Source organism: Hordeum vulgare, unplaced genomic scaffold (genome assembly GCF_904849725.1).
Source record: "Hordeum vulgare subsp. vulgare unplaced genomic scaffold, MorexV3_pseudomolecules_assembly, whole genome shotgun sequence".
Lineage (NCBI taxonomy): Eukaryota > Viridiplantae > Streptophyta > Magnoliopsida > Poales > Poaceae > Hordeum > Hordeum vulgare.
The window spans coordinates 59,280-72,500 of record NW_025422563.1 but is presented as its reverse complement, the minus strand read 5'-3'; the positions used below and the strand labels follow the sequence as shown (position 1 = coordinate 72,500).

General features: G+C 36.6%; 1 protein-coding gene across 1 annotated transcript in view; it reads left to right on the top strand.

Annotated features, from left to right (window-relative positions):
* The window catches only part of LOC123420116 (NAD(P)H-quinone oxidoreductase subunit 2 A, chloroplastic), a 6,887-nt gene extending 5,826 nt beyond the window's left edge, over window positions 1–1,061 (top strand). Inside the window, exon 2 of the mRNA XM_045107284.1 lies at window positions 1–1,061. This exon is cut by the window's left edge and continues 3,485 nt beyond it. The gene's annotated coding sequence lies outside the window, so the exon portion shown is untranslated.
* Window positions 1,062–13,221: the final 12,160 nt, after the last annotated feature.

Below are 13,221 nucleotides of genomic sequence, written 5' to 3'. Positions count from 1 at the left end.
GCCAACTAGGTATCATAAGGAAATGGATCCCGGTTGTTCAATCCTTTGATAACCAAGGTCATTCTTTGCTAAAGAGAAATGATCACTATGAGTCAGACTCAATAGAATTGGATCCATTCCAAATAGCGAGAATTAGGATTCTTGATCCCTCTCAATCTCTCTTTCAATTCGAGGATCCAGAGAGGTGTTTTCATAGTCATCTCCGAATATTTGCCATCTCGGAATATTTTCGATTTCATTTTTCTATGATATGTCTTTCTATATGAAAATTGGTTATTTACGATGTACGATGATCCCTGTTAAGCATCCATGGCTGAATGGTTAAAGCGCCCAACTCATAATTGGTAAATTTGCGGGTTCAATTCCTGCTGGATGCACACGAACGGGAACATTCCATAAGTCTATTGGAACTGGCTCTCTATCCATGGAATCTCATCCATCATCCATACATAACGAATTGGTATGGTATATTCATACCATAACATAAGAACAATAAGAACTCGAATTCTTATCGATACTGGAACTCAGAGCATAGGAGGGAAAGTCGATTTATGGATGGAATCAAATACGCAGTATTTACAGAAAAAAGTCTTCGTTTATTGGGAAAGAATCAATATACTTTTAATGTCGAATCGGGATTCACTAAGACAGAAATAAAGCATTGGGTCGAACTCTTCTTTGGTGTTAAGGTGGTAGCTGTGAATAGCCATCGACTACCTGGAAAAGGTAGAAGAATAGGACCTATTCTGGGCCATACAATGCATTACAGACGTATGATCATTACCCTTCAACCGGGTTATTCTATTCCACTTCTAGATAGAGAAAAAAACTAAAGGAGAATACTTAATAATACGGCGAAACATTTATACAAAACACCTATCCCGAGCACACGCAAGGGAACCGTAGACAGGCAAGTGAAATCCAATCCACGAAATAATTTGATCCATGGACGGCACCGTTGTGGTAAAGGTCGTAATTCCAGAGGAATCATTACCGCAAGGCATAGAGGGGGAGGTCATAAGCGCCTATACCGTAAAATAGATTTTCGACGGAATCAAAAAGACATATCTGGTAGAATCGTAACCATAGAATACGACCCTAATCGAAATGCATACATTTGTCTCATACACTATGGGGATGGTGAGAAGAGATATATTTTACATCCCAGAGGGGCTATAATTGGAGATACTATTGTTTCTGGTACAAAAGTTCCTATATCAATGGGAAATGCCCTACCTTTGAGTGCGGTTTGAACTATTGATTTACGTAATTGGAAGTAACCAATTAGGTTTACGACGAAACCTAGAAATCGATCACTGATCCAATTTGACTACCTCTACGGGATAGACCTCAACAGAAAACTGTTGAGTAACGGCAGCAAGTGATTGAGTTCAGTAGTTCCTCATAGAAAATTATTGACTCTAGAGATATGGTAATATGGAGAAGACAAAATTGTTTGAAGCACGCACAGAACCGGAAGCGCCCCTTGTTTCAAAGAGAGGAGGACGGGTTATTCACATTTAATTTGATGGTCAGAGGCAAATTGAAAGCTAAGCAGTGGTAATTAAGACCCCCGGGGGAAAATAGGGATGTCTCCTACGTTACCCATAATATGTGGAAGTATCGACGTAATTTCATAGAGTCATTCGATCTGAATGCTACATGAAGAACATAAGCCAGATGACGGAACGCAGAGACCTAGGATGTAGAAGATCATAACATGAGCGATTCGGCAGATTTGGATTCCTTTCCTATATATCCACTCATGTGGTACTTCATCATATGATTCATATAAGATCCATCTGTCTAGAGATCGTCATATACATCTAGAAAGCCGTATGCTTTGGAAGAAGCTTGTACAGTTTGGGAAGGGGTTTTTTGAGAGAAAAGAAGAATCTACTTCAACCGATATGCCCTTAGGCACGGCCATGCATAACATAGAAATCACACGTGGAAGGGGTGGGCAATTAGCTAGAGCAGCAGGTGCTGTAGCGAAACTCATTGCAAAAGAGGGTAAATCGGCCACTTTAAGATTACCATCTGGGGAGGTCCGTTTAGTATCCCAAAATTGCTTAGCAACAGTCGGACAAGTGGGTAATGTTGGGGTGAACCAAAAAAGTTTGGGTAGAGCCGGATCTAAGTGTTGGCTAGGTAAACGCCCCGTAGTAAGAGGGGTAGTTATGAACCCTGTGGACCACCCCCATGGGGGCGGTGAAGGGAAAGCTCCCATTGGTAGAAAAAAACCCACAACCCCTTGGGGTTATCCTGCGCTTGGAAGAAGAACTAGGAAAAGGAAAAAATATAGCGATAGTTTTATTCTTCGTCGCCGTAAGTAAATACGTAACTAGGAATATGGAAAATTGCATTTTTGGAATTTGCAATAATGCGATGGGCGAACGACGGGAATTGAACCCGCGCATGGTGGATTCACAATCCACTGCCTTGATCCACTTGGCTACATCCGCCCCTTATCCAGCTAAAGGATTTTTTTCTTTTTTCCGTTGATCATTATTCTATTTATTCTGACCTCCGTACTTCGATCGAGATATTGGACATAGAATGCCACTCTTTAAAAAGGAAAAAAGGAGTAATCAGCTGTGACACGAAAAAAAACGAATCCTTTTGTAGCTCATCATTTATTGGCAAAGATAGAAAAGGTCAATATGAAGGAGGAGAAAGAAACAATAGTAACGTGGTCCCGGGCATCTAGCATTCTACCCACAATGGTTGGCCATACAATTGCGATTCATAATGGAAAGGAACATATACCTATTTACATAACAAATCCTATGGTAGGTCGCAAATTGGGAGAATTCGTGCCTACTCGGCATTTTACGAGTTATGAAAATGCAAGAAAGGATACTAAATCTCGTCGTTAACTGAATTCTGAATAGAAAGATTAAGAAGAAAAAAAAGATTCAAAATAAAGTAAAGGTAGGCGGGGAATAAACTTATTTATGACAAGTTTCAAACTAGTAAAGTATATCCCTAGGATAAAGAAGAAGAAAAGTGGGCTAAGGAAACTCGCAAGGAAAGTTCCAACCGATCGTCTACTTAAGTTCGAGAGAGTTTTCAAAGCACAAAAACGTATCCCTATGTCTGTTTTCAAAGCACAAAGAGTTCTTGACGAGATTCGGTGGCGTTACTACGAGGAAACTGTTATGATACTGAACCTCATGCCCTATCGAGCATCTTATCCCATCTTAAAGTTGGTTTATTCGGCAGCCGCAAATGCAACTCATTATAGGGATTTCGACAAAGCGAATTTATTCATTACTAAAGCCGAAGTCAGTAGGAGTACTATTATGAAGAAATTCAGACCTCGAGCTCGAGGACGTAGTTTCCCTATAAAAAAAAGCATGTGTCATATAACAATTGTACTAAATATAGTAAAGAAATCTAAATAACCTTTAGATCCATCTAAGATTTCGATTCCCAGTAAAAAAAAATATAGAATAGAAAAATATGGGACAAAAAATAAATCCACTCGGTTTCAGACTTGGTACAACCCAAAAACACCATTCCTTTTGGTTCGCACAACCAAAAAATTATTCTGAAGGTCTACAGGAAGATAAAAAAATAAGGGATTGTATCAAGAACTATATACAAAAGAATAGGAAAAAGGGCTCGAATAGAAAAATAGAATCAGACTCAAGTTCCGAAGTAATTACACATAATAGAAAAATGGACTCAGGTTCAAGTTCCGAAGTAATTACACATATAGAAATTCAAAAAGAAATCGATACGATCCACGTCATAATCCATATTGGATTCCCAAATTTATTAAAGAAAAAAGGAGCAATCGAAGAATTAGAGAAAGATCTACAAAAGGAAATTAACTCTGTAAACCAGAGATTTAATATTTCTATCGAAAAAGTTAAAGAACCTTATAGACAGCCTAACATTCTTGCAGAATATATAGCTTTCCAATTAAAAAATAGAGTTTCATTCCGAAAGGCAATGAAAAAAGCCATTGAATTAACTAAAAAAGCAGATATAAGGGGAGTAAAAGTAAAAATTGCGGGTCGTCTCGGAGGAAAAGAAATTGCACGTGCCGAATCCATTAAAAGGGGCAGACTTCCCCTCCAAACAATCCGCGCTAAAATTGATTATTGCTGCTATCCAATTCGAACTATCTATGGAGTATTAGGTGTAAAAATTTGGATATTCGTAGACGAAGAATAACTAATCTTGTCTTCGAATTCTGTCCATTGATAGAATAAAAAATGACAAGAGACTTTTTTCCTGAAATCCCTGCAAAAGAAGAAATTCTACCTCTTTCTATAAGATTTAATGAAAATTGATAAATCATTTAATATAATTGCTATGCTTAGTGTGTGACTCGTTATTTTTTTTTCTTTTTTAAAGAAAAAAACTTAGTAATTATAGAAAATTAACTAATACTAATAACCAACCTATTGCTTCGTATTGTCGAGATCCTAACTAAGAAACAGTCACTATATGAATAAATACCTCTATCATAAATGAGTAGATGTGTCATATAGTTGTAGCAACTGCACTTTTTTATCTAAAAAAAAAATGGGATTCTAGGTTGTGAAGCAAAACTAAAGGGATGTGGATAAAGGGAGGGATGATAGAAAGAAGGAAGAGGAAATAAATAAGATATAGAATTCCACTGTGTATGGTCTATGAATTACATCATAAAAGGCAATGTGAAAAAGCATCAATATAATAAAACTAATAGAGAATGAAAAATTGTAACTTGAAAGAAGAACTACAAATTTTAAGCAATAATAAAGAGCCGCCCGGGTTAATAAAACTGAGAAAATTAACTCGGAAAGAAATTTTTTGGAAGCTCCGTTGCGGGATTCAGACCTAACCATTCAAGGAGAAGCAGTGGGAACGACAGAACCTATGATTCCATAGGATTTTATTGAAAAGAATCCTAACACTTCATTGGGTGGGATGGCGGAACAAACCAAAAAAATTGTCTTATTTGGTAAGTTTATAAATTAACAAATAAGACAGGAAAGAGTAAATATTCGCCCGCGAAATTCTTATTGAATTAGAATACTTTACCGCGATTCAATAAGAGTAAAAATAAGGATATTTTTTAGAAGGACTACATTATTATCTATAAATATAGAATTTAGATAAATATCCACACACATCTGGATATATTCTAGATCTTCTTTTTTGACTATATATTATATTTTTCTGTTTTAACAAATTCAATATAAAAATAAAAAAAAAACCTAACTTTTTCTATTATCTATTAATGTGTATCTATCCGTACCGTAATATTTTTAAATATTATGGAATTAGAGAAATTTATTTACATGCTTTCTCATTCCATTCGCGAGGAGCTGGATGAGAAGAAACTCTCATGTCCAGTTTTGGAGTAGAGATGGAACTAAGAAAGAGAACCATCGACTATAACCCCAAAAGAACCAGATTTCGCAAACAACATAGAGGAAGAATGAAAGGAAAATCCTTCCGAGGCAATCGTATTTGTTTTGGTAGATATGCTCTTCAAGCACTTGAACCCGCTTGGATCACGGCGAGACAGATAGAAGCAGGACGAAGAGCAATAACACGATATGCACGTCGTGGTGGAAAAATATGGGTACGTATATTTCCCGACAAACCGGTTACACTAAGACCCACGGAAACACGTATGGGCTCGGGAAAGGGGTCCCCCGAATATTGGGTAGCCGTTGTTAAACCAGGTCGTATACTTTATGAAATGGGGGGAGTATCTGAAACTGTAGCTAGAGCAGCTATCTCCATAGCGGCCAGTAAAATGCCCATACGAAGTCAATTTATTCGATTAGAGATATAGAACCCTAAAAGGGGTATGGAAGAAAAAAAATGCCCGGTTTTTCTTTCTGGAAAGACAATATTTCTTTCATCCTTTTGCATTGAAATAACAAATTGAAATCAAAATAATATGATTCAACCTCAGACCCTTTTAAATGTAGCAGACAATAGTGGAGCTCGAAAATTGATGTGTATTCGAGTCATAGGAGCTGCTGGTAATCAGCGATATGCTCGTATTGGTGATGTTATTGTTGCTGTAATCAAAGACGCATTGCCCCAAATGCCTCTAGAAAGATCCGAAGTAATTCGAGCTGTAATTGTACGTACATGTAAAGAATTCAAATGCGAAGACGGTATAATAATCCGCTATGATGACAATGCTGCGGTTATAATTGATCAAAAAGGCAACCCAAAAGGAACTCGAGTTTTTGGCGCGATTGCCGAGGAATTGAGAGAATTGAATTTTACCAAAATAGTTTCATTAGCTCCTGAAGTATTATAAATACTAGTAGGCGAAATTTAGATCAAAGAATTAATATTAGTAGATTGTGTTTTACGTATATGTTTTAAAATCCAAAATGAAAAGAAAAAAAAAGAAAACATGTTGATTATAGAAAAATTAGGAGGAACCTAGAATTAGAGTCTTATGGGCAAGGACACTATTGCTGATTTACTAACTTCTATAAGAAACGCGGACATGAATAAAAAAGGAACAGTTCGAGTAGTATCTACAAATATTACCGAAAACATTGTTAAAATACTTCTACGAGAGGGTTTTCTTGAAAGTGTTCGGAAACATCAGGAACGTAACAGATATTTCTTGGTTTCAACTTTGCGACATCAAAAGAGAAAGACTCGAAAAGGAATATATAGAACAAGAACTTTTTTAAAGCGTATTAGCCGACCCGGCTTACGAATTTATACCAACTATCAAGGAATTCCTAAAGTTTTGGGTGGAATGGGAATTGCTATTCTTTCTACTTCTCGAGGGATAATGACAGATCGAGAAGCTCGACTAAACAGAATTGGGGGAGAAGTCTTATGTTATATATGGTAATCGCCCCGCCTATAGTGCTCGAATTCTACCTCGCCCTTCCTATTTTGAAAATAAAAATGGAAAAATAGGAGAAAAAAATATGACAGAAAAAAAAAATAGGAGAGAAAAAAAAAACCCGAGAGAAGCAAAAGTTACTTTTGAAGGTTTAGTTACGGAAGCCCTACCCAATGGAATGTTCCGCGTTCGGCTAGAGAATGACACCATCATCCTAGGCTATATTTCAGGAAAGATCCGGTCTAGTTCTATACGAATACTGATGGGGGATAGGGTCAAAATTGAAGTAAGTCGTTATGATTCAAGCAAGGGACGTATAATTTATAGACTTCCCCATAAGGATTCGAAGCGTATCGAAGACTCGAAGGATAGCGAAGATTTGAAGGATAGCGAAGATTTGAAGAATACCAAAGATTCAAAGGATTAGGTTTTTCTTTTTTTTTTCTAGGGTAATAAATTCTAAGTTCTAAAATTCAAGCGAAGAGACTTATTTTTTTCCAAAATATTAGATTCATAGTTTAAAAAAGGATACGGAAATATGAAAATAAGAGCTTCCGTTCGTAAAATTTGTACAAAATGTCGACTGATTCGTAGGCGTGGACGAATTAGAGTGATTTGCTCTAATCCGAAGCATAAACAAAGACAGGGGTAATCTTTCGAAAAAGAACTTTACTGTCTAAAAAGTAAAAAAAAAGTACCCGCGGAAATGTTCCAATTCCAAATAAAATAATTTCAAATAATTAAAGTAAAGGGTGTATTTTACCCTGAAACGGATATCTTTGTATCTTTTTTTTTATTTCTAACTCATATTTATGAGATAATAAAATATGGCAAAAGCTATACCAAAAATTGGTTCACGTAAGAAAGTGCGTATTGGTTTACGTAGGAATGCACGTTTTAGTTTACGGAAGAGTGCACGTAGAATAACAAAAGGGGTTATTCATGTTCAAGCTAGTTTCAACAATACCATTATAACTGTTACAGACCCACAAGGTCGGGTGGTTTTCTGGTCCTCGGCCGGTACTTGTGGATTCAAAAGCTCAAGAAAAGCATCACCCTATGCTGGTCAAAGAACAGCAGTAGATGCTATTCGTACAGTAGGTTTGCAACGAGCAGAAGTTATGGTAAAGGGCGCTGGTAGTGGAAGAGATGCCGCATTACGAGCCATTGCTAAAAGTGGTGTGCGATTAAGTTGTATACGCGATGTAACACCTATGCCGCATAATGGATGTCGACCACCTAAAAAAAGACGTCTGTAAAAGAATTAACCCGCTTTCAACTTTCAAGAGAAATAAACGATTCAATGATAAAATAATAATACTAGTCTATTATGGTTCGAGAGGAGGTAGCAGGATCCACTCAAACACTACAGTGGAAGTGTGTTGAATCAAGAGTAGATAGTAAGCGTCTTTATTATGGTCGTTTCATTCTGTCCCCGCTTAGAAAAGGTCAAGCGGACACCGTTGGTATTGCCTTGCGAAGAGCTTTACTTGGCGAAATAGAAGGAACATGTATCACACGTGCAAAATTTGGGAGCGTGCCACACGAATATTCTACAATAGCAGGTATTGAAGAATCCGTACAAGAAATTTTACTAAATTTGAAAGAAATTGTATTGAGAAGTAATCTCTATGGAGTTAGAGACGCATCAATTTGCGTCAAAGGTCCTAGATACATAACTGCTCAAGATATCATCTTACCGCCTTCCGTAGAAACCGTTGATACGGCACAACCTATAGCTAACTTGACAGAGCCCATTGATTTCTGTATTGATTTACAGATCAAGAGAGATCGTGGATATCAGACAGAACTCAGAAAGAACTATCAAGATGGAAGTTATCCTATAGATGCTGTATCCATGCCTGTTCGAAATGTGAATTATAGTATTTTTTCTTGTGGGAATGGAAATGAAAAACACGAGATACTTTTTCTAGAAATATGGACTAATGGAAGTTTAACCCCTAAGGAAGCGCTTTATGAGGCTTCTCGTAATTTGATTGATTTATTTCTTCCTTTTCTACACGCCGAGGAAGAGGGCACTAGTTTCGAAGAAAATAAAAACAGGTTTACTCCACCCCTTTTTACTTTTCAAAAAAGATTAACTAATCTAAAGAAAAACAAAAAAGGAATTCCATTGAATTGTATTTTTATTGATCAATTAGAATTAACTTCTAGAACATATAATTGTCTAAAAAGGGCCAATATACATACACTATTGGACCTTTTGAGTAAGACTGAAGAAGATCTTATGAGAATTGACAGTTTTCGTATGGAAGATAGAAAACATATATGGGACACTCTAGAGAAGCATCTCCCAATTGATTTACTTAAGAATAAACTCTCGTTTTAAATCCATTGCAATTTTTTTTCTTCTTCTTTTTCGAGTTAGAATAGAATAAAAAGAAAAAAGAAAACAATTTTGCATCTTTGGTACAATCTATATTTTCGCGAAATGGATCATAATAAAATAATAAAATGGATTTTAGGTATCTAGGGAAGATTCTACTTGGAAGTAACTATTTCCTAGATACCTATGGTACTTCATGGTTGAATGAATCAAAAAAAATCTAAAAAAGACCTAAAGTTAACGATTTATCAATGGGTAGTGTTGCTCCAATACCTAACCAAAGAGCTACTACAGTACCGATTAAAAAAACGGTCGTAGCTACTGGGCGGCGAAATGGATTTTGGAATTTATTGACATTCTCTAGAAAAGGTACTGTCAATAAGCCTGTTGGCACAGAAACCATTAAGAGAACGCCCAATAACTTATTGGGTACCGTACGGAGTATTTGAAACACGGGAAAGAAGTACCACTCGGGTAATATTTCCAAAGGAGTTGCAAACGGGTCTGCCGGTTCACCAATCATTGATGGCTCGAGAACCGCTAAACCTACATTACATGCAATAGTACCTAGAATTACTACTGGAAAAATATATAAAAGATCGTTGGGCCATGCGGGTTCCCCGTAATAATTATGTCCCATCCCTTTAGCTAATTTAGCTCTTAATACAGGATCATTTAAGTCTGGTTTCTTTGTTATTGGGATAGGTGAACTCTTTAGGATCCATCCCCCAAAGGAACCGGACATGAGAATTTATCATCATCCGGCTCGAGCAAGAGTGAAAGAAATAAGACCGCGGAAGATCCTTAATAGAATTAAGGTATATAATGACTCAATGACTCTAGACAAAAAAAGCTTTATCAGATTCTCTTTTCCAAAGTTGCACCTACCACTACTCATTGAAAATAATCCTATTCTTATGGGTAAATGCTCAATATCCAAGTGGGCTTACAAATTTGATCATGATCAATTGCTTTGTGGATTGTCTCATGTCTCTTGATTAGTTGGTATTTATCCCCTCAATATCGCAAGTTTCTTACCTCCAAACAAAATATTTACTTGTTACTAATAAAAAATCAAAAAGTTTAGCCTACATTCTTCCTTAGATCCCTTCTTTTACTCCGATAGTATTGCGGATCACAATCGATGCAAAGAAAATGAATGCATTTCCATACTATAATAAAAAGGTAAGTGTAATAAATAGAGAATTGGATCATGTCACATGACTGATTCCATTTCCACTCTATGGGATCTTACGGAGCCTGTTCATGGATGACATGGTTGCGGTATGATCATAGAAGATATTCTCCTCAAGTGAACCAGCCTATCCTTCCTAGGTAGGGGACTTACATGTTGATTGGATGCGGAGACACCTTTGGTTGTGAATTCTAATGTGGCAGATCCAATTCTTTATCTGCATGGCCAAATCAATAATTCAAGTCACACACTCCCATAATCCGCCTTTTTTCTTTCGTAAAATTAACTTCAACTATTTGTATCGTATAAAAATACTTCGGAGTTGAAGAGAAGTATCCAAATGACATGTGTTATTTTACAATAACCCATGCTTGTAGCAATGAAATACCACAACCTACCCGATATGATATATGAGAATTAGAATTCTCTATGATATGCCTTCCCTATAAAGGACCCGAAATACCTTGCTTACGTATCATTGGAAAGTGCATTAACATAAATACGGCAGTAAGCAGAGGCAGTACAAAGGTATGTAAACTATAAAAACGAGTCAAAGTGGATTGGCCCACACTAGCACTTCCGCGTAATAACTCCACTAAAGGCGATCCTATTACCGGAATGGCGTCAGGTACACCTGTCACAATTTTGACTGCCCAATAGCCAATTTGATCCCAAGGCAAAGAATAACCAGTTACACCAAATGATGCAGTCAAAACAGCCAAAACCACACCTGTCACCCAAGTTAATTCACGGGGTTTTTTAAATCCCCCTGTGAGATACACACGAAATACATGCAGGATCATCATTAAAACCATCATACTTGCTGACCATCGATGAACTGATCGGATTAACCAACCAAAGTTGGCCTCGGTCATTATGTATTGAACCGAGGAAAAAGCCTCTGTAACGGTTGGTCGGTAGTAAAAAGTCATAGCAAAACCGGTAGCGACTTGTACTAGAAAACAAGTAAGTGTAATTCCCCCTAAACAATAAAATATGTTGACATGGGGAGGAACATATTTACTAGTTATATCATCCGCAATTGCCTGAATCTCAAGACGTTCCTCAAACCAATCATATACTTTATTGAGATAGGTAACTAACCCACGCCCCCCTCTAAGAGCCGTATATGAAAATTTCATCTCGTACGGCTCAAGCAGAAACACACAAATTTTCAACGAATATTAGAAAAAAGGTTCAAAACTTCATCAGCCACTGAATCGGGTCGATTTGCCTTGAAGATAGCAAATAAAAAAAATCCGGAATATCTTCTTTGTGATGATAATGCCAAAAAATCTCAAGTTGGCGCGTCTTTCTTTCTTCCTTTCCCTTATGTTGGTCATTAGAGGCTTCTTGACTTTTCTCTTCCCTATTTTGGATTTTTTTTTATGCGTAATATAGAAATTATCTTGTTGTGATCCTATGAATCAGTTCAATTAAAACCTTAGATTCATACTAGAGCCACGATGATTTAGTCTCAAGCTAAACAAAAGGCAAGGGTTCTTCGAATAAGAACCGCTTGATAATCATTTATTGAAATTGAATCAGTGTAATGACTCGACAAAATCGATAGAAAAAAAGTTGTCTTTTGGGCAAACAAAATTGTAAGGAAGAAAATTTCTTTTTTATTTTTATTTAAGAACTACTTGAATTTTTCAGTCTGGTTGCGAGGTCTTAATAGTGAGTATGAATCATAGTTCCATTTTTTTTGATCCACTCTATCTATTTCGTGTTCCAGATACTAGAATAAATAATATCTGACGAATTAGAATCATCTTGATAGAGATAACAGGCCCTTTCTATGTATTATCAATAGGATCAATTCTAACAAGTCACACACTCATATTCCAGAGATACCGAAACAAAAAAATTCCGCGGTCGAACTACCATAATATCTAGAAATGTAGAGCTTAAACTAGAAAGGCTTTTTTGGATGGAAAAACTCTGACTTCCTAGTTTTAGTTAGTAGAAACCTAATTGGTTAAAATTCCATCCAGTAAAATGGAAGAATTATAAATTTCTAAAATGATAGATAGGAATATAGCGAATAAAGCCATTGCGACCCCCATAAAAGGAGTAGTCCCCCAACCCGGGGCGACTTTCCCATATTCCGAATTCAAGGGTTTCAGTAAACTACCTGCACCAGTTCGTTTTGGCCTAGGTTTAGAACTATCTTCAACGGTTTGTGTAGCCATAAATTATATTTAATCATTGGTGTTGACTTTGTATACTATTCCGTTGTAGTTGTAAATACACGATCTTTTCGTAGATCCATTGTAATCTTGAAATTCTATAAAAATGGAAACAGCAACTTTAGTCGCCATCTCCATATCTGGTTTACTTGTAAGCTTTACTGGGTATGCCTTATATACCGCGTTTGGGCAACCCTCTCAACAATTAAGAGATCCATTCGAAGAACACGGAGACTAATTTAAGTAAGAAGTCCCCCTATCTGGGAGACTTCTTACTTAAATGAAATTATTTTATTCTTTTAGTTGGAGTTGGTGGAACCTTAGGTGGTTCTCGGAAGAAGATAGCGAAAAAAATTATCCCTAAAGTCGAAACTAAAAGGAACGTATAAACCAATGCTTCCATAGATTCGATCGTGGTTTATTTACAATTATAACTTCCACACCTATTCATTTGTCATTTGGGAGAATTTCCCATATAAAGAAAGAAAAAGAGTCAAAGAAAGGATGGGAGATGTCAAATCAAAAAAGAGAGGTGAAAGATACCATAACAATGTGTATCAGACTGCCTGTTTCTTTGTAGTTGGATCTCCCACTTTTTGGAATGTTCCAAATTCCACTTGAGCATCCAAATCTGGATCAATACCAGCAAAAACAT